The sequence below is a fragment of the Sminthopsis crassicaudata genome, chromosome 1 (genome assembly GCF_048593235.1).
Source record: "Sminthopsis crassicaudata isolate SCR6 chromosome 1, ASM4859323v1, whole genome shotgun sequence".
NCBI lineage: Eukaryota > Metazoa > Chordata > Mammalia > Dasyuromorphia > Dasyuridae > Sminthopsis > Sminthopsis crassicaudata.
Window position 1 is genome coordinate 526,587,137 of NC_133617.1, and position 23,657 is coordinate 526,610,793.

General features: G+C 31.8%; 1 protein-coding gene across 3 annotated transcripts in view; it reads left to right on the top strand.

Annotated features, from left to right (window-relative positions):
• The window catches only part of ZCCHC7 (zinc finger CCHC-type containing 7), a 269,021-nt gene that overhangs the window by 226,683 nt on the left and 18,681 nt on the right, over positions 1-23,657 (top strand). The gene's annotated exons all lie outside the window — the stretch shown is intronic.

Here is a 23,657-nt window from a genome sequence, read left to right on the forward strand (position 1 = left end):
CCACCCCCCTCCAACTCCCATCCTCCCTCTTATTCTTCGAAGGTTTTGAATTTTGATTTTTTTTTTATTGTTGGCATCATTTAATGATTACATCACATTGTCTTCCAATCTACTGACGTTATGATAAAAAAATTTGCTGAGAACCATAAATGAATAAGTTAGCAAGTCAGTCTTTAAAAATAAAAAGTTGTGTTATGTACAGCACACATATAGCACACTTCCATTATAATTTCATTTTCATTAGTTTGAAAATATGAATTTTAAAATTAAACTTAGAAAAGTTGTATACATCTTTCAGAAGAATAGCTTAACTTCTTTATATCCCAGCCACTCTGTCATTCAACATATACTTACTACCATCTAGGCCATTCAATTTTCTTTGTTATCATTTGAGGTGAAGTAGAAATATAAAATACACTCTTAGTTTATGATAGTTTACTGTAAAATTTAATTGACTAGTACTTGAAGATTGTGAATTCAATTCACATTGAATATTTAGCTTAAAGTATGTTTTCACTAATTCAATAACACCCTCCTGTCATTTCCCATAGTATTTTAAATGTATTATGCTGATCAAAGGATTTTGACTCATAGTAAAAAAAAAAAACTTTTTGAAAAATAACTGTATTTAAATAATTTAATTAAAACTTATTCCTTGGGCTTTAAACATTTGACTATTTTCACCTAAAAGCTGGTGGTAAAATAGGAAGGGAGAAATGTGTGTATTCATTGTTCTGTTTCTTATACTCTTACAAATTTTGGGGGGGAAAGTAAACTAGCAAATAAGTGGACTTGGGACCTGTGGGTTCTGTTTGTTCTTGTTCTTTGCCTTTTAACTTGAGATGAAAAATTAGTTGGGAAAAAAAGTAATAGATGGGGTCACGGACTTTCACTTTCTTTTGTTATGTTTGTTTAATTTCTTTAAAGACAATCTATAGAAAGCACTAATTCCTTTATCATTCTTTACTGCAAAAAAGAGGTGTGTCCAGGAATGTTTAAATAGTCCTCTTTAGCTAGCCTGCTTAGGCACTTTGTTTATACAGGGTATCTCAGTATTTATACATTTTACTTTTAACTTTTTTTCCAGCATGACAGTTCCCTAATAAAACAGCATTCACCTATCTTATTCATTTGTAGTGTAAGTTGTCTTCATTACCAGGACAACTGCCTATTTTTAAAAGAGCGGGGGTAGAGAGAGAGAAATAAACTTTGAAAATTATCAACTATATGACTGAAATGATTCTGTAATTTTAAGGGTTTTTGTTTATGGTTTTTTTTTTTTTTTGCATTAAATGTGAAAGTTTCTATCAAGATGTTATTATACAAATATTATGAATATAAATTTCATATTTAATCACATTAAGTTTATGCCTTACCTATATTACACTAGTTTTTCACCTGTAATGTATAGCTCTAGATTAGATTATTTTACATGAAGTCCCTAAATAATTTTTGATAATACTTTTACTCTCTCCATGGACTTTTTGTGTTCCATGGTGGCAACTTCGCAACCTGTACTTAATTTAAATATAATCATATTTTGCATATTTTAAGATCTCAGCAAAATTTATGTGATTCCTTAAAAGATTTTCCTTTTTATCCCCCTCCCTTTTTTTCCTAATAATACTTTTATGTGAATGAAAGTAGAAAAAAAAGTTGCTTTCAGTTGAATGAATAAAGTATTTAAGTATTTAAAGTGTTTACTTCATAGATTGCCAGAAATAGACATTAAAACAAGTGGTTTCTTAATAAGGAGAAAAACAGAAAAGAGAAAGAAACTTTGTTTCCAGATTTTCATCATGAACTATTTATACTATAAAAATATGGCTCTAAAAATAATTTACCCCAGAATAGAATATAAATTTCTTTCTCCAAAAGATAATTGAATTTGACATCATAGTTTTCCAAGTTACTCTATAAAGTATCCTACTAATTAGATAATTATATTAGTGTACAAATGTGGGGTCCAAAGTCCAATGTTTTATTCCTTCAGACACATTTATAAGGTGTTTATGTTTGGCATCTAAAACAGTTACTGAAGATGCATATAAAATATGCATTATAACAGGATGATATTAAAAAGTGTGTAATTAAACAGTATGGATGTCTTTTAGAAATAGAACCAGAATACATGGTGGTTTTATCCTTTATCACCCTCTTTTCTAGGAGATGGACTGCCACCTATTGACTCCTTGTGGTTCTCACACTTTATTGTAACTGCAGCAGGAACAATGACCAAAAATTATAGTTTATGTTGCAATTGCCAACAGACTTTAATGTGACCCACTTTATTAAGAACCACAGAACATTCAAAACCTAAGATTTGTTAGTTATCCTCCCCAAACATCCTTCGTTGCAAGTCTCTTGGTATGGTAAAAGCAAGTACAAAACAGAATATTGGAATTTAATTTGTAGATCATTGTTTAGACTAAAATAAAATTCATAGGTCTGTGATTATTAAAAGTCCACTCGTGGATAAAGGTATAATTTTATAGGGGTTTTTATATATGAAATTATGGCATTCACATAACATTAAACATAAAACATTCTTTGTTGGGAAACAGAATTGTTTGATGATCTATTTTTGGAACTTAAAAAAAATTTAAATGAAGATCTTTTCCCACAAATTCCCACAAATAAGACAGAAAAGATATTTTTAATATGAACTGATAATTGACAAGTCCTGTTTATGAACCACCATTCTACTTTTTTCCCTTCAAAATCTGACATTTTAAAAAGAGCATTGCATCCCTAAATATAAATAGAAAGGATTAATCGTCTTCTATTGCTGTAAGTGCAGTTATTTAATGGTACTAAATCAATTATTGCTTAAAACACATTATTCTGGAATTGGCAAATACATTGAGTAAATTCATTATTTCATCTGTTTTATGAGACAGATGGAATAAGTCTACTCAAGTATGGATTGAACAGTTTCTTAACCAATCTTAACTACACCTCATCTATAGGTGAATAGCCTCATGGGACACATAGTAACATAATTCGTCTGAGGAATACATGCCTATAAATTTAGATATTTATGTAAATATATTCCATTTACTTTCTTATTATATATTTCAACTTGTAAAATTATTCACCAATACATTGATTATTCACATTTCAGTTCAAGGTATACATGGATTAAATAAAAATAGCAGGATTCTAATATAATCAAATAAAAAACAATTTTGATTTCTACCAGGAAATAGGTTTAGGATGTTTAGGGAAAACTCTTCAGTGGCAAGACTTGTGTTTTAATTTCTGATTTTTTTTTTTTTTTTTTTTGAGATTATACTGTAGCTGATTTTTCTAAGCAGATTTTTTCTTAACCTTGTGGATAACTAACTCTTGATCTTTTTATTTACCTTCCTTCAATGATGTTTAGGCAATACTCCTATCATTTCTGGCTTTATTTATATTGAAAATCTTAAAGCAAAATGACCAACTTCAGAGATTTATATCTAACAATTCTTAGCTAGTAGATACTATAATTTGACATGCTTTTGACAGTTAATTCTGTTTTTAATCTGCTTTAAAAAGTAAACCAGGAGTTGACTGTTTAAATATGTATGTATTAAAGATAGAAAAAGAAAAGACATATTATGTGTTAAATTTTCCATATGATTTAATTCTTTGTGTATCATTGTGTATCACAATAACGTTCAATTTACAACCATTTTCCCCCCTAATATAAGCAATCTAGGCTTTAGAAAGTTGTGGCTCATCAAATATGACTTCCTTTTGATAATTAAACTCAGAATTCACCTTTTCTTTAAAAATATTTGGATTATTTAGATGATACACAAACTAAAAACAAGTAGCCTTGCAGTTAATGTGGAAGTTGTGCTTTATAAGTATTTGGTAAAGAAGAATTGTTTTCTTGTTTTCCTACTCTGGGAGGTAAAAATTGGATGAACTTACATGAAGTACTCTAGGCTTATCTCAGTTCATTGAATGACAGTTGTCAATAATGACATTTTGTATACATTAATATTCCCTTCCATCTCACTGACTGCTCAATTTTCTTTCCTTATTTTCAAAATACAATTTTAAAATGCATTTTCTGGTTTTACACATATAGAAATATGTGCACATCATTGGCTTAGAAGTTATTCCACCAAAGCATCCTACTTCCATATGGTAGGGCAAAATATTCAAGAGTGTAGAATTTAAAATTAGAAGAAAGTTAACTATTTTAAGCAAAAATAAAAAAATAAATGCAATTACATAGATGTAGAGGTCAATTTGGTAACTTTGTGAATATGGTTAATGAAAGTCTTTGTCCTAAGATTTTGGATTGAAATAAAATGAGTGATACTTATCTAAACACCAGTTGATAGAATAGATAATAGTTATTTTAAAATAAAGTAATAGAGCAACATAATCATTTTAAATGTTTATTTCTAGCATCAATATTTTTATGGTATAAAACACGTTTCTTTCAATTTGGCATATATCAGGTATCTAATAAATTCTTTTACATGGTCTTTAGGAAACTTTATGATTTTGATTACTAACATATTATCTACTATAAATAGTATTTTCAGTGATTTAGCATATATTATTTTGGAAAGTGGAGGGATGGTTTAAATTTTAACTGTTTTTGAAAGTTAGGGTATTTTGTTGATAGACCAGAAGTATCTTTAAAAACATCTATCTTTGGAATAATCATTCACAATCAATCACAGTCAAACAATTACTTTATGCCAGGTAGCATTCTTAAATGCTAGGGATACAAATAAAATAAATGAAACAAAGAGCTTACATTCTACTTAATAAAAAGCTAGTAGCTTAGAACTTTGCTTTGGTATTTAAAAGTTACATTGCTAACCTCTTGAGGAACCAAGAGTTCTGTTACATAAAGTATAATAATTGTAAAACGGAAACTGCATGGTAACTTTTACAATAAACTTCCCTAGATCCCAGATGGCTAATTTGAGAAGATCGTGTCATTATACGAAAGATTACATAATCACCTTTTTTTTTTTTTTTCAAAGAATCGAAAGTCATTAAAAAATACTACATATTGTAATTATATTGAAACCAATTCCATTTGTTTGTTAGGGTTTTAGAAAAATAAATAAGTGGTATGAATATTTTCCCATTCTTTTATCATTAACTTTCATGTAAAAGAGAAAACTTTGGTTTTTAAAACTTTCACTGAGTAATAATATATTTGATGATTTACAAGACATAGTAGGACCCAGCAGTGAATCAGTTATTGTGAAAAAGATTTTCATTGTACAGAACTAAGAAAAAAAAATTGGGGGTGAAATTTTATTTCTTTTTTGATTGTTTGAATTCTAGATAAATTGGAATTTTATATGTAACAAATAGTTTTTCTATAATACTATATTTGAGATCTTACAGATAAAAATGTATTTGGATAATTGTTTCAAAAGCAGTTTTTCAAATAGTAAAATGTATACTTATAAAATTTTTAGGAAACCAAAATTTATCAAATTATAAAATTACTAGTATAAAGTTCAAACTTGCAAAGGAAGTTACAATTTTAAGGTAAAAACTTACAGAGTTATTACTTATGTTCTAATGAAGTCATTTATATTAATTCAGCATCTTTACATATAGAGCAATCACTACATATTTTTGAGTATCTCTTACAAGTACATCATATCCCACATTTTGACAAAATGTATCTTTGGGAGATATTGAAAAAGAAATGTCAAAGCCAGTGTTTTCAAAAATTATTAATTCTGCTAGATTTTTAAAAAAACAATACATTTTACTATGTCATCAAAAATTGTAAAATGAAAAAAATGATTGATCTAAATTACATCTTAATGTGTTATTTTTCATAATTGTCCCAGAGTGCTTAGGTCTTACAGTTTGTATGAAATGTATCAAATCTTTTTGTAAAAGAGAGAAACAAGAGTACAGTTGGCTTTGAATGTTGAGGTTTTTACGAAAATAAAATCAAATTTAATATACAAAGTATAAACTTTTCTTCCTTTCAAAGAAAAATTAGATTGTCTACATCTCTCACTGCTAGGATTTCTAATTTGGTTTATTTTCAGTATTTTACTGCACTAATCATTTTTATTTAAATAAAAAGTAACACATTTTGAATATTTTTCAATTTGAAGATAATTTTTTGACTTCAGTATTTTAACTGTCATTTTAACAAGCAATAAAAAACAAAAACAAATGTTTCTGATTCACTTGTAAATTTAAAGATTTCAATTTCCTAATGGTGAAATTTGGGTAATCATTCTATAACTAGGAAAAAAAAAGTTTTTTTCAGCCTGAATTAAGGTAGACTATACTTTTACAATCCTTAAAATTTTTAAAAATTTGTCCTTAAAATTTTCATAACCAGAGGATTTAGGAAACAAATTAGTACAGCAAAAAAAAGGCTTGATTTGGAATAAAAGGACTCAATTTCAAATTCTGACTCTATTTACTACTGTAACCACAAACTAATTACTCTCTAGACTTCAGTGTAAATAGGGAGATTGAACTAGGTGGCCTTTAAGGATACTTCTTGCTCTTGAATCTGTGATGCTGTTAGTTTTGTTTTCATTATTTTTTGAAGTGAGATTCAGCCTAGCATAGTGGAAAGAATATTGGCCTCAGAGCCAAGATGAGCCTAGACTAAAATCCTACCTCTGACTGATATTGGCTCTAGAACCCTGGGAAAGTCATGGAACAACACCTTAGGGCCTGAGACAGCTCTCTAAAACTCTAAGGCACAGAGCCGCTGAATATCTGCCTTATTAGAAGTAATTTCCTTATTGGGAGTTCTCTACACCAATCACATCACATAGGTCCAATATAATTTGTAAAATCAAACACAGTCATTTGATCTGAAGTTTAGAAGCAATGGAAAATTATCATATAAAGGTATAAAGGTTGAAGATAGTATAAAGAAATCAGCACTTTTTAACAAAAGGGAAAAATTTTTTTTCCCTTTTGTTAAAAAGTGCTGATTTCTTTAAAAAAAATTTTTTTCCCTTTTGTTAAAAAATGCTGATTTCTTTATATCTGCAACTTAATTGCTACAAAAAGACCAATATATTTAGAATTTACATTATTGGGTTCAAGTTTCACTTCTGCTTAAGCTTTTTTTTTTTGTTTTGTTTTTTCCAAAATATGCATGTTGCTGTAAGTTTTGTTTTCATCCCCACACATTTATCATTGGGATAATAAATAACTAAAAGAAAAGGGTAGAGAAGACCATTTGGATTTGTCCAAGTATTTTAATGCTATCATATGCAATAAATGCTTTGTTGTGTTTTTTCTTCCAATGTGCTTTACATATGTTGCTAAGAACAGTGATTATAACATTCATTTGAAAACTGTAGAATCACTTATTCATTGGCAAATTTGGTAAAATCAGTTTTATATAGGCTTGTGATTTTATCACAAGATGGAAATGTCTTTTGCCAACATAGATTGACATAACCCCATCTATTAGTGATCTGAAGAAACATCAAGTATATTCAGAGAGTAAATGAAGAAGGTATTATTCATGATCACGGAGCTAATAGGTGTTTTGAGGCAGCCCTTAACTCAGATCTTTCTCATTCCAAAACTAGCTCTCTGTCAACCAAACTATGCTATCTGCTTCTCAGATCAACGAGTTTACTTTTTATTATATTTGTATATGCTCTGGATCTGTGTTTTCATTACTATAGAGAATCCCAGCTTGAGGAATCTTCCTCTAACAATGCAGAGATTTGCTAAGGGTCACATAGCCACTCTGTTATCAAAGGTAGGACCTGAGCCTTGATTTTCCTGGCTCCACAGCCAGCTCTCTATCCATTATGCCAGTAGATGGACAGGAGGAGGGAGGGGGGCCATGTGAGACATTTAGAACTATTTTGTGTCTGTCAATTTTTTTTTTTTTGGTAGAAAACTACTACATACATTTTAAAAAACACAAAATGGTTTATATATTAAGTGGTATACTATTCTACTGAGTCTATCCTATAAAAACAATGCCATTGTTATGACAAACATTTAAATATAAATATCAAAACTAGATTATGAGTACTATTTTAATTTTTTTTTTAAGTGTTCTCCTTTCTGAACTAACCATTTCATTGATTAGGATCAGGTTAATACAATGATAGAAGCAGATGTGATGTAGCAGATAACAGTGAATTATCAGTTCTGGATTTTATTTTAATAGGTATATATATGATTTAGTAGATAGGTACAAGATTGATTGATAGCATAAGTGACCAGAAAGCCAATCTTGAGGCCAATACAATGTATATGCTGACTCTGTGATTCTGGACAAGTCACTTTATCTCAGTGAATCCAGATAACTCCTTAAGAGTATAAATTGTGTAACAGTTTATCTCTATTGATTAAGAAAGTTTCCTCATCAGAAATTGTTCATACCAATGAATTTACACCAAAAAATGGGTTATTGGTATATTAAATTATATGCATTAAATTTCATATTCAGAAATATGTATTTATATATGTCTAAGAGATCTTTCTTAAATATTTGAAAGTCACCAAGGTGAACCATAACCTTTAAATATAGTTTTTATATGTATATATTAATATATAAATACTTATCTATATATGAGCATAAAATATATGTATTTATATATAAACTATAAGCATAGTTTAATAATAAGCTTATTTAGAATTTGCATATTATGATTCACCAAAAGTATACATTTTCCTAAGTAGTTAATAAAGATTTTCAAATCAATGCATATTCTTTTATGGTAATAAACTAATTTGGAAGCATTGTATGTTGTATATTATAGAACCTCACTATTTACTGTACATATATAAGCATAAGCAAATAACTTAAAAGTCCCAGGATCTTGTGTTTTCTCACATATGTAATTGAGGTTGGACAATATGATCTGTTGATAACATCTCCCATGTTCAGTTAGATACTAGGAAATATACAAAGTTTGGCTATGATACCTGCCTTCACAACAGAATATAATAATATAAAATAAATGCATTAGAAATTTTGGGAGCAAAAATATTTATTTGAGATGATCATTAAAGATTTCTTGAGCCTCTAAATTCTAAGTGTAAAGAAAAAAATACAGTGAAAGAGAATATAAAAATAAATGTGTTGTTGACAAAACCCAATTGAAAATTTTTAAAGAGAAGTGTTATTTGTCATTTAATCTCTTGTTCATATGTATTTTAGTCTCTGAACCCAATCAGTACTCAGTCAACAAGCATTAATTTATAAATTACCTGCTTTGCACCAGTTACCAGAGAGTAGTAGCAAGCTTTGCTCCAGGTAATCACAGAGATTGTGAGTAGTAGTAATTTCATTCCTTTTCTAGTAGCATTGGTAAAAATGAAAGACAGTTATACACACAAACCCACTTGTAAGTGCTTTTTCCTAAGCATGAGAACTATCTTTTGATAAATATTACATAATATGTGACCAAGTTTAAGGATATTACTTTTAATCCAAAGTCATCAAAAGATTTACCATCATTCTTAGGGTCAGGTTCTATTTTATATTTTTGTCTTTCTATCCCTGGCATCATGTATTTAATAGACCTAATAAATACTTATCAAAATTCTAAGTAATACACATTTCTACCAGTAAGACACATTACAGAAATACAAATTTAGTCCCTAGAAACAAGTATAATCCATATTAATTTAATTCTTTGGAAAAAATAATTCTTTCTTACATAGCACCTTAGATGATACTGAATTGTTAGCAAATTTTTCATTTATCAACTTGGCAAAATAGGCTCTCAGTATTTCTCCTACATTTCCAAAAGTGATTATTGTGCCCTTTTCTATCTCTGCATATGTACATATTCAGGTATGTTTTATAGAAGTGTGAGAGGAAACATTGCACACAAGACAAAACATTAGCTTAGAGTCTGGAAGATCTGGATTCCAGTCTTGTCACTATCATTCAGCGGTTCAGTGACTCTGAGCAAGACATCTAATTTCTCTCTATACAACTTATAATTGTAGAGATGCTGGTGTTCTGCCTTGTCCAGGATTGTCAATACAATAACAGATTCAGTTCCTATTTTTTTCATATAAACATAATTGTTTTAGATTTGATTTTGCTTTTGTGACACAAGTGCTTTATCCCACAAAAATTTTTCATTGGATAAATTATATTACAAGTCATTTTATATGTGGCATTTCTTCCTTGTTTATACATTGGAACCTTTGATATACATTTATCATAAGTTATACTTTTAACCTGGATCTGTTATATCTCACTGTTAATACTCCGTCTCATGAGATTTTCCCTTTTCCCTTCATAAGTCCTGAGTAAGAAACAATCTTATATTGGAAGTAACCCTTAACAGTAGACTGAATTTCTAAACAAATGCTTAGGAATTAACATTCTCCAGTGCTTAGCATTCCTTTAGAGGCATATTTCTGACTTGTAATCAACTCATGGATGCTTGACACTTTAGAGTTGTTTATTTGAATGGTGCACAAACTTAAAATGAGAAAGGGACTCCATATTGTTGGATGAGCAAAACCCACTCTGACTATTCTTATACAGGACCTGCAGTATTATTTTTTAAATTGATATTAATATGTAATGATTATTTTCCTTGTTAATATTTATTTGTCTTATTTATTTTTACTTTTGTTGTATTGCAATATTTCTCTTCCATCTCTAAAAATACACATAAAAATGTTTACTGCCTTGCAAATTTAACATTTTATAATTCTCTTTTATAGATATTTTAGGGAGTTCTACAAACCCAGTCAACAACATTTAATTTATAAATGACTTATTAGGCCATATATTAACTATGTGCCAGACATTGTATTTTAAGAGAAAAAAAAAATAGCCCCTATCTCTCAGAAGTTTTCTGTTGAAGGAAAGAGCACATACATAATCTTAAATCTCCTTAATCTTAGTTTTTCACTCTGAGCATGACCCTGTATATATATCCTGTTTGTACACAATGATCTGCATGTTGTCTTCCCCATTATACTGTGAGCTACTTGAGAATACAAACTAATTTTTGTGTTTCTTTGTATCTCTAGAACTTATTATACTTGTTGACTTACTGACTGACTGACTGACTGATTAAATAAGTTCATATAAGATACAGGACAGATAAAAGGTAGCCATATAGGAAAAATACTAGCAGACAAAGGGAGTAGGAAAAGGCCCCTTCACAAAGTGGTAGCCCTCTTAAGAACTAAGTTTTAGAGGACACGGGGGATCTCTAAAGGAAGAATTCAAGAAAGGGAGTATTCCATCCCTGGGGGTGAGCCAGTGAAAAGCATAAAGATAGATAATGGAGAATAATAGTATATGCAGAACAAATTGGCTAGATCAGTGAGAGGAGGAGAATCATGAATTAAAAGATTGAAAACACAGAAATGGGGCTAGGTGCTAGAGAGCTATTAATGTCAAACAGGAATTTATATTTTATTCTAGAGGTAACATGAAGCTATTGGAGTTTACTGAATAAGGAGAGAGATATAATCAAATTTATGTTTTAGGAAAATCCCTTTGGTAACTAAGTGGAGACTGGATTTAAATGAAGAGATGAGGTAGGGGGTACAATTAGAAGGTTGCTGCAATAATACAGGTAAGAGGTGAAAAGAGCTTGAACTAGGATGGTAATTGTATCATGGAAAAAGGGGACATATGCAAGAGATGTTATAAGAAAGAAAATATAAGATGTAGCAAATGATTGGTTGTGTCAATTAAGTAAGGAGTTGAAAGTGACATGAAGTTTGTGAACCTGGAAAACTGGAAGAATGGAAGTACCATTTAAGTTTAGAAGAAGGGATGTGGAGGAAGAAAAGAATTCTGTTTTGGACATTCTGTTTTGAGATCTGCAGTGGGTAAATACTGAACTAAACCTCAGAAAAGGAATTCAGGCTGATTAGGAATCCTCTAGGGGACCTGATGAGATTACTGAGTAAGTATTCTGAGAAAAGATAAGAGGGCCTAAGGCACAGCTTTGGGGAACATCCAAAGGTGTTAGAAAGAACCTACAAAGAACCCTAATAATAAGAGAACTAAGTGAAAGCAGAATTATAAAACCCCATTATTAGAGAGTTTCCTGGGGCAGAAAGTGTCCAGTACTCTAGAGAATTTAAGAAGGATGAAGATGGAAAAAAGGCCATTAGATTTAGCAATTAAGAAATTGTGGGTAACTTTGGAAAGAGTGGCTTCATTTAAATAATTAGGTCAAAAAACCAAATAGTAGAGAATTTAGAAAGCAAAGGCACAGAGGAAAGAAAGGGAACAGCATCTAGTATGCACCTATGTGTAGGCACTATGCTAAGTGCTTTGTATTATCTCACTTGAAGTCATAACAACCTTGAGAGGTAAGTACTATTTAAATTCCCATTTAACCGTTGAGGAAATGGAAGTAGAGGACTTGCCCACAATTAGTAAGTATCTAGGATTAAATTTGAACTCAGGTCTTCCTGACTCCATTCTATCCACATAACTACAAGCTTTTTTGAGGAATTTAACAGAAAAAAGAGAAATTCAGGATAATAGATAGCAAGGGTGGTGGGATCTCATTGAAGGTTCTTAAAAGATAGAAAAAACCTGAAGCAGTGAGGAAGGAACTGATGGTGATAGCTTAAAAATTAGGGAAGTAAAGAAGATAAGGACTATTTGCAGAACAATAAGAGTGGGATGAGATCTTAGATTCCTATAGATGTTTTGGTTTAGAGAAGCATCCGGGCCCTCTCTTTGGAGGCTAGATTTAAAGAAGAAAGTTTTTTTGAATGGCCTCAATCTCTTGGTGAAATGGGAGGGGAGGTTTTTATGTGAGAACAAGATGATGTCATGAGAAGCTTGAACTGGAGGAAAAAAACGTTTGGAACAGTCATTGTGGAAAGCAGGATAGGAAATCATTTGGGATGATTTCCTTGTCACTGTGAGGGACCAGTAGAGATAAACCCTCTTCCACTTGCTATAGGAATGATCTTCATAAAGTGGCGATCTTCATAAAGAGAGGGTCAACCCCTCTCCTTTAATAAATTCCAGTCACTTTTTCTTCTAGGATTAAATATAAAATATTCTGTGTGACTCATAATAGCCTTCAAAACCTGGGCTCTCCCTGATTATTCAGTCTTCTAGCTCTTTATTTCTCTTCATTGCATTCTATGATCCAGTGGCATTGACCTCTTTGCTGTTCTTCTGCATCTCCCAAATCCATGCACTTTCAATGTCTCCCACACTTGGCAACTCTTCCATGCCTGAAAACTTCTCTTTGTAATTAAAGTCCCATTCACCTTTTGCAAGAATTCCTTCCTTGTCCCTTCCAGTTATAGTACCTCATCTTTGAAATTATATTGACATTATCTGGTATGTATTTTGTTTGTATATAATTGTTTGCATGTTGTCTCCCCACTTTATATTGTGAGGTCCATGAGAGCAGAGCTTGGTTTTGCCTGCCTTTATGTTCCCAGCACTTAGCATAGTGGCTAGAAAGTAAATGTATTTAATAAAATGTTTGTGGACTTGATTGACATGTTTATAAACATGAATTGACAATTTCTTTCAGCTAATGCAGATTTGGAATCTGACAAGAAGTAATATTAAGATAAGAAAACAAGGAATTAAGTGCTTACTCTGAACTTAATGAGATAACAAAAACAAAAAAGAATCCTTGCCCTTACAGAGCTTACATTCTATCAGTGAGGAGGAAACAAAGGTTGACACTGAAACTTCTAAAAGGTACTTTGAAAAAATAGATTTGTTCTCTGTGAAATTCAGATTTTGTTTTGCCAGTGCAAAAGAACAGAATTTTTTTTCCTTTTGATTTATCTTATGAGCCATGATAAGAACTAGCTATTTTATCCAATAGCATAATAAGGAATCTTTATGACCAGTTCCTTTTTTTAAATGGAAATGGCTGTGTAAAAGAAACACAATTTTAAAATATGATGGGATAATTTCTTAGGGAAAAATAAAGAGAATAGCATATATTACATTTCATGTGGAAATTATAGTCACGTACAAGCAATCAGAATTATATAAAGCTTTGGTTTCTGCTTATATGTTGAGGAAAATGTTCAATTCTTAATCCTTTTCTCTGCTACCAAAAAGATTGCAAATAAAACTTTCTACTCAGAGTATGGTATATAATAAATCATCTTAACATGCTATTTACAATAAGAAAAAAAAATAACTTTTCAGTTTTTTCTACTTCAAGTAAATCCCTTTCAGTCCTATATTAATCATACATGAATGCCTACATCCATGGCCTAAAGTCAGAAACCAACAGAATTTCTGGGACAATAATATTAGATCTTTGTAAAATGTTTTCTGAATTGTTTTAGCTATTTTGTACAGCAAATAAGAAAGTAAAGAATTTAAACATTGTCTTAAAGTATATGACTTGCATGCCTTATTTTAATTTTACATTTGTTTATTATTCTAAGAATTATAAACAAAAATGGGCATATTTTAACACAATTATTCCTGCCTTTTGAGTGGGTTATTGTAGCTATGTTATTTCCAGTGTTTGTGCTTTATAAGAGTATTTCAATAGAGTAAGCAGAACTTAAGAGAAAAGAAGGCAGTGAATTATTTAGAATAGAATAACAGTAAAAATGAAATCTTGGGATTTGTTTGGTTACATTCAGCTTCTGATTTTATAAGTAGTTCTGGTAAGTTTATATACAGTTTGATACAAAATGTATACATATATTTGAGTACATGGTTTAGATGTATATCTTTTAATGTATATTAGATATACATTAAAATATGTTTCGGGCATTAATAAAAAATTAAGATAAAATATACATGGATTCACACACACACACACACGTGTGTGTGTGTGTGTGTGTGTGTGTGTGTGTGTGTGTGTGTGTGTGTGTGTGTGTGTTTTCCTCCCCTCCCCCCCACATCCTTTTTCCACGCCCTCCTCATCCCTCTACAGGCTTCAAAGCTTGTGGTCCTTTTCTATCCATGTACTAAAAGGTTTCTTTGTAAACCAGGCCATTTGTCCATCATTGTTTGAGGTCCAAACAGTGGTAAAATACCCTGTCACCGATCCCGAGTGCTGTGAATGGCAGCTCCTCTCTGGACAATTGGCGGAGGGGCCGAGAAATATTCCTGAGAGGATTATTTAACCTTTCAATTTAGAGGGCACAAAGCCTGGCTGATTAATGAACTTTCTGATGGGCGCTGATAAACGGATCTATTTCTTTATTTCCCCTAAAAGTGATTCCTTCTCCTGTCCCATATTACTATAATCTTAAACATAAAATGTGGCAAATAGATTAAAAAACAGCACTAAAGAGTTTATCTGGCTGGCAAACTGAAGGAGCTAAATTAAAATTGGTAATGAAAGCAGTGGCTGAGCCTTGTATATGGTTTTTAAATGCACTGTGTATTTTGAAGAGACTTATTCTCTGGCTTGCCTGGTAATGACTGCTTTGGGTGCACAGTCCGGGGCTGGTTTCTGTTATCCCCCCAAAAAAATGAGTTGTGTTATCTGGATGACTGCAGACACATACGCATCCCCCTTTCTCACTGCATGGGCAGACAAGGTCGATAGCATTACAAGGTATTTGTGGCAGCGCTTGTTTCAGTTTTCAGAGCTGCCAGTTTTCAGCCAGATTTGAATTACAAAAGAAGAAGCTGGCATGAAAATTGAAAGGGTTTATCGGCTAGTCTGAAGCCTCATAGCACATTGCTTATTTATGCAGTCCATTTGCACCAGGAAATATAAAAAGGAAATACATTTTAAAAATAAGGTCATAAAGACCCAGATATGTTTAAGATGGCAAATAAAATATAGATACCTATAATATCTTTCCAGGAAACGATTTCACTTAATGTTGCATATTACTTAAGAAGAGCATTTATGTTGCTGTCATAAATTTGGCGTTTGTGTCACTATGTAGGTAGTCTCTGGGGGATTAAGAAGGAAGCCTTTGCTAACTTACTTTAAAATTAAAATCGACAGAGGAGAGCTCTGTAGTTTGAGCGCTACATTGGAAATATTTAAATAGGATGGTAAATTAAACTTAAACTAACATTTTTGCATTCCATGTAAAATTAGCTATGGACCAGTGAATAAATGCCACCACCTTTGGAGAAAATTGGGATGCTTTTTAAGCCATGAAGATTTTGGAGCATTCAGAGAGTGAATTACTGTTATCCCTACTGTCTTGCGTATGTTCATTGTTCTCTACTTACTGCGATTTTTCATTTTTGTTCTCTTCTACCAAAAAAATTTTAACTTGTAGTGTTTCCTTTCCTGCACTGCACATTATTGGATACTTGTATTTCATTCTCCCTTAAGTGGTTTTTCAGATTTTGTCTAGTGCTTCAATACTTCAAAAATAAAAATATATAATTATTATTATTATCTGTATCTTCAACAGTGGGATTTGTACAGCAATTGATATCTGTTCTGTTTTAGGGGAGCATTGTATGATTGAAGATACACACACACACACAAAATCTCACACTGACACCACATATATGTATACAAAAGAAGACATGTATATTTAGAATGCCATAGCTTGAATAACTCTAATGGGGATTACTATGGTCACTTACAAGTTTCAGCCCTTTGCTTTTTAGAACTTGAATCTCCTGAGGGGAGCAGGGGGATTTAATTGTATGTGCTAAATATCAAAGCAATAAAATAATTGCTGTATTTAGGATGAATATTTTTATTCAATAGTCCCTAACTAAACAATAAAATATACAATTTTAACATTTTTTCCTTTTTTACCAGCAACACCTTTCTAATATTTACATGGTCTTAATTGTCTCATGAATTTTTTTAAAGCAGCCAAAATATCATAAGCTATAGGACTTCTGCATGTTAATGATGTGCTGTACATTTTTTTTTTCATGAATTTTCATAAGGAATTTGTTCTACGTAGCATGTGTGGCTTAATGATGTAATCACCCGATAGACTAGAAAATGCTCCAAAGGAGACGTTCCAGTCTGTTGTGTACATAATACATGTTTCAGAAATCTGCCTAATTAAGGAATTACCCAATGGATTGAGGGTCTGTAGGGTACACGACATGGTTGGTTTTTTTTTTTTTTTTTTTTAAATCACACAAAATATTATGTGTGTGACACTGGTACAATGCCTCTCAACAGAAGGTTTTGATATATAGAGAAAATGATGTGTAAAGTCCACTGGAATATAACTGTTTGGGTTTTTTTCTGAGAAGAAAATTGAAACTTTAGCACCTTCCACAGCTTGTACTAATTTTTAAAAATGTAAAGCAAAGGGACATTATTATTATTTTCCAGATAAAGACATATACAGAAGGTAAAGATTTTGTCCAAAAGCAACTGAAAAAATTGACAGAGACCTAAAAGACAGAGCTAAGTATAAGCCCAGCCACTCTTTTTTTTTTTTTCCCTTAAACAAATATTGGGACTGAAACCCCATAGTAGGAAGGAAATTTAAAATAAAGCAGAGATATCTTTTAGTTTTTCTTTGTCCTCTTTACAACCCACAAAAAATGGTTTTGGTGGACCATTGTTCTTTTTTTTTTCCATATTAAGAATGAATTACCTTCTGAAGTTTGCCCTTTAGCTTCTCACTAGTGAGGTGTGAGGACAATTCTAAATTTATTTTTCACAAAACCAGTATAATATGTAGAAAAGTGTGACCAGTCTTGTGTAGTCCAGGAAAAAAAGCAATATTCTTTGTTAGAAACAAAGTGGATAGATTATAAATATAGGCTGAAAACTATAAGCAGACTTGTGTCTGAGACCTTCGTTAATAGCTAGTGGCAATTGAAACTTTATATTCAGTTGTCAAAACCATGTCAGTAGCTTGTTTTCAGCTTTTAGTTTGGAGTGGCTCAGTAAAACTGATTGGATCAGATGTTTTTAAATATTTGCATTTTATGTCATAGCAGATGATGCTAGAAAATTAAATTGATTTAGAACATTGAAATAATAAGGCAGTCACTCTTAGGCATGAAAATCATACCTATTTAAGAATGTGGGTAGTTTGCATGGTAACAAGTTTAGAAAACAACGAAGCTCCACTATGTAATCTAAACTTTGTATCATAACATCACACTCAATATATAATTTATGTTGAGTGTAAAACATTCAGGTCTTAGTTTTTGGGTTTTTTTTCTTTTGCATTTTTTTTATTTGCATTTTTGCATATGACAAACTTGGTTAATTAATAAAAACATAAAGTCTAATCTTTAAACCATATGAATGGATGTAAAAATAAATCTGTTTTGTGTTCTTCAGAGTAGAAAATTTTCTTTAATTAGTGAAATTGATTTCATATCCTAGGTAATAATGAGCTTCAACTAGATGCAAGGCCTCATTGGATCATAATCAGTTTAGATAAGGGCATCTCAAGGTCACAGAGGGAGCTGCCCAGCAGGTTCATTTACATAAAAAATTACTGTTCCAAATAGGACACTGAGGCAGCCCTGACGTTTCAGTCTCTTGGTCTTTGTCATGGAGATTCCTAGTTGAGGAGGGAGGAAGGCCACTATCCCAGATAATGATTAACTGTTTTAATGGCATTCATTCATTCATTCGGCACTAACTACTCATGCAGAAAAAGGGGTTATGTAAAATGACATTAGAAGAAAATCATTTGTAATCGTTGCATCGGGCTGCACTTTGAGGAGACATTAGAAGTAAATCCGTGGCGTAGTAGGCTTATGCTTTATCTTCTGATATTTACTGAGTTTACTGGGGCATGAAAAGCTTTCAGCAAGAATAGCAGATGGGGATGGACCTTTCATAGGTAATGCTATCTACCCAGTTATTACTTCTATATATTGATAGTAAAGTAATCTCCAAGATATCACCCTGCAAATATAGATTATTTAAATGTTTGTAACCCCCTCCCAAAAAAAATTAAGACAATAAGACACCTACTTTCATATATACTTCATTAGGTACCCACTCTCACTGGATGATATTCTTTAGAATATACTCTTTGAATCTAATTTTTTTTTTAATGTTCCCTTGCATTTAACTTTTATAAGGTGTAGACATATGTATAAATATAGTCTGAACTGGAACTAATCAACTTAAACATCCCCCTGTAAATTGAACATTTTTTGCTAATTAAAAATAAAGACATAGCCCTGAAGCAGAAGTATGAAGTCATACAAACTTATATTTCAAAAACATTCAGTAAGCCTGAGAAGTCTTGTTACAACATAGTACGAGAACTTGTCCACTGAAAATCATTACTGAGTTTTCAATACTGTATTCTAATACGGAGATGTTCTCTAATTAGGTGAGATCTATGCTGATTTCATTTCATTCTCATTGAGTGTCTAGTGCATGGTAGTTTATTAAAAAGAGAGCATGGAGATAGCATTTGTCATGTCATTTACTAATTAATTATTGTGAAACAGTTTGGAAGCTCATAGCACAATATAAATACTGCTGCTATTTTTTTTTTTTTTTTTTTTTTTTTAGCAATAATGGAAGTTTTTCACTGGTGACATTATTCAGATGAATGAACATCCAGATGTTTGCACTTCATCCAGGGACATATATAAACAGTGATGTTAAACTTGAGGTTTTGGACCAAATCATCCTTTGTAAATAACAGGCATAACATATACAAACATACCAGCAAACCTTTAGCAAAGGATATCTTTATGGTTGATACTATACAACTGACACTGAGTATTACATGTTTATTTAAGATTTTCTCAATATATAAACTACATTCTAAGAATGTTGAGTGCTTTTGAAGTGCATTATTGATCTATTCAGATCATTTAGTATGCAAAAACGTAATTTCTTAAAGAGTTCTAGGGACCTGAAGGAGTTAATGCAGCATTCCAGAGCACCCTACTTGTCTTGTAAATGTAGTGAAGATGTCAGAATATTGAGTGTATTGTCTACTGCCAGTTCTTTCTTGCACCCAACACATTCCCTGGTCACAAAAATCTTTCTTTTCTTTCTTTCTTATTCCTCGACTGAACAAGCTTACCAATCATATGTTTATAGAATGCCTGCTAGTTATTTTGTATACTCTTCACAAAGTTAACTAAACATTTGGGAGTGGGCATGGACTGAAAATAGAAGTTTTGAAAGAATGGATTAGGGAGACTGCCATTTATTTAGGAGGATAACTAGATGTATATATAATGTTCCTGGAACATTGCTAAATTAGAAAGAGCAAAGCTGCAAAGACCAGGTAATAATGGAAATTTCCCCCCATTTGTGCCCTTTCAATAAACTTCTAAATGGGTTTATGTGAATCCAACTTTCCATCTGCTGGTTAGCTACCAAGTTTTATAAAATAATAAACATAGCCACCAAACATAAAATCTTCTAGATAGAAAGAAATTCTAAGGACTTTCCACCACTATCTTATAACATCTCAAGAAAACATGTCTTTTTTTTTTTATATCAGAAAAGTAGCATTCCAAGTTGTTAGGAATTATTAATAGAAAAGTTATAAGATGAACTACAGACTTTACTGTCTGCAGTTACATATTTCTGTAATCATTATATCATACACATTTAAAATTTAATTAAAATTTTAAATTATACAAAAGTAATCTTGTGCAAGAAAAACTAAGCTAATATTTTGTATCAGGAAGGATAACTGACTTTTGAATCAAACTTATATCAAAAATCCTTCAGTGGTATATGAATCTCATGAAAAACAGAGTTTTCCCAAAAGATCTTTTTTGCAAGTAGTGAATCTAAAGCATGATTTTTTTTTACCATGATTTTTTTTATATCTCTAAAACAAGGGTTGGATTTAATGATATGTCTAAGATCCCACCTTCTAATTTTCTGTAATTTTAATTGAGAAAGTTATGGTGATATATTAAACAGATGAATTGAAACATTTCATTTGATTTGGTCAATATTTAATGAATATTTCTGCATAATTACTGAGTTGGATAAAGCATTTCATCAGCATTTAAGAATTAAGAAACCAACTACAAATCAGGTGTTTTAATTCTTTCCAATAAAATGAACACAAATAGGTTTGTGATAGTTTTCAGAAGTGTTCTATTATCATCTTGTGCACATTTTAAGATCATATAAGATTCCTTATAGAGTAGTAGTAGAAAATTTTATTCAATAAATCTTCTGATTATCAATATCAAGCGAGGCATAAACAGGAGAATGAATGGTCACCAAAGAGGTTTGTCAATTTTCTGGTAGATACCCAGCATGGAATCCAAATAGAAGAGTATTTCTTTTCTTTTCTCTTCTTCTTTTTTTTTTTTTTTTAATTATTATAGCTTTTTATTTACAAGATATATGCATGGGTAATTTTTTAGCATTGACAATTGTAAAACCTTTTGTTCCAATTCAGATGGCAGGTAGACCAATACATGTTAAATATGTTAAAGTACATGTTAAATACAATGTATATGTACATGTCCATATAGTTATTTTGCTGCACAAGAAGAATCAGACATTGAAATAGTGTACAATTAGCCTGTGAAGGAAATCCAAAATGCAGGCAGACAGAAATAGAGGGATTGGGAATTCTATGTAGTGGTTCACATTCATTTTCCAGAATTCTTTCGCTGTAGCTAGTTCTATTCATTACTGCTCTATTAGAACTGATTTGGTTCATCTCATTGTTGAAGAGGGCTACGACCATCAGAATTGATCATCATATAGTATTGTTGTTGAAGTGTATAATGATTTCCTGGTCCTGCTCATTTCACTTAGCATCAGTTCATGTAAGTCTCTTCAGGCCTTTCTGAAATCATCCTGCTGGTCATTTCTTATAGAACAATAATATTCCATAACATTCATATACTATAACTTATTCAGCCATTCTCCAATTGATGGGCATCCACTCAGTTTTCCAGTTTCTGGCCACTACAAAGAGGGCTGCCACAAACATTCTTGCACACACAGGTCCCTTTCCCTAGAAGAGTATTTCTTAAAAATGATGACTTCTTCCATATATTCTGTCTGCAGATGAAAGATACTGTCCTAATTGCATCAAGCATTGGATTAGTGAGCTTCATAGCCAGTTAGAACTGTCTAATCCGGGGGCAGCTGGGTGGCTCAGTGGATAGAGCACCAGCCCTGAATTCAGGAGGACCTGAGTTCAAATCTGGTCTCAGACACTTAACACTTCCTAGCTGTGGGCAAGTCACTTAACCCCAACCTCAAAAAAAAAAAAAATAGAACTGTCTAATTTGACACTACACACAGGAAAAACCAAGTAGATAAAAAATGCCTGTTATCTAGACTACAATACATGCTATATTGTTATGGGCCAGAGCTTTGAACTTGAAACAAAGGATTCTTACAGGATATTAAGTCAGTGGAATTGATAGAGACAATAGTTATCTAATTTAGCATGGTTCATATGATTGATTTAATCCTACAAGATGTTATGGGCCAGAACTTCAAACAAGATACTAAGTGGAATTGAAGAGACAGTGGTTAAATCTAATTTAGCATTGCTTTAATCCTACAACAAATAATGGTTTCCTAGTGATATAATGATTGATGTATACTCGGTATACAGAATATAAGCAAGAAGCTCTCAGGGCCAGAAGAGACAAGCAGACAGAAGTCTGCAGGCTGGAGCACAAGCGCAAGCCCTTGGACTCAGATAGATTCATCCCATCTCACACCACCTTGGTGGCAGGCTCTCCTTCTTCACTTTTCCACTGAAACCAGGGCTCCAGAAGGCCTCCAGAAAACTAACCGAGCCCCAAGTGGAGACAAGACTTTGAAAGAGATAATAAAGGATTTGGACTTTAACCCCTGGCTACTTATGTGGTGATTACTGAACTGAAATGAAGGCTGCTCCCAGAGACCCCAAGAAAACTCAAGAGAGAACATTATATTTTAGGGAAAATATTATACTGTATGGATATCCATCCAGCACATTTAATGGACCTGTTAAAGAACAGCTTTATTGAGCTGTTCTTAGACAGATGCATGCAAATGGACAATGTCCAGCAATCAGTGGAAGAAGAAAGTTAACTATTGTACCTGGAAGATTGTTCACACCTTTCAGTGATCCCAAATTGCTGTCTGAAGCAACCATCTTCCTTTTTTTTAGCTGAAGCTTCTAGTGATATTTTATGGCTGCTGATCATATATGAGGAAGCATCAAGAAGATGACGGGACAAAGAATCTGTAACTAATTATAGAGAAAATTTGCATATAAGAAGTGGTATAAAAATATTTGTGGGTTGTTTTTTTTTTGGATTTTTGATCCTTGCAGTGGTGCAGATTGCAATCCACCAATATCCATATATTCCCATTAATCCTCCTTAAGCAATCCATTTAACTTTCTGGAGTCTTCTCTTAAATTGTTATTTAGTTGGTGGAGTGCAGACAATATGAAAATTGTGTTATTCTTAGCATCCTTGGTTTCCTTTGCCACCATTGTACTACCATCATTGCAAAAACAGATTGATTGAGGACAAACAAAATTGAGATCACATGGCATCTTTATTTTATTGGTTTCATTGACTAAAGAATTTTTATTTTTATTTTTTTTTACCAATTAGCTAGCCTCTGCCGATGAGCCTCTTCATATACATTAGTTTGAAAAACCTTCCAAAAGAGAAAAAACTACCATAGCTTACATTCCCTAGCATAACCTTCAAGAACCTAAGGATGCCTTCACACACAATAAAGTATCAGAATGATAGTTTGCTAAAAGATACCATCCAGCAAATGTGATCAGCAAAGGAAGCGAGCTGGAGAAAGTGCAACAAATAACAGATGAACAGATGAGACCTGCAC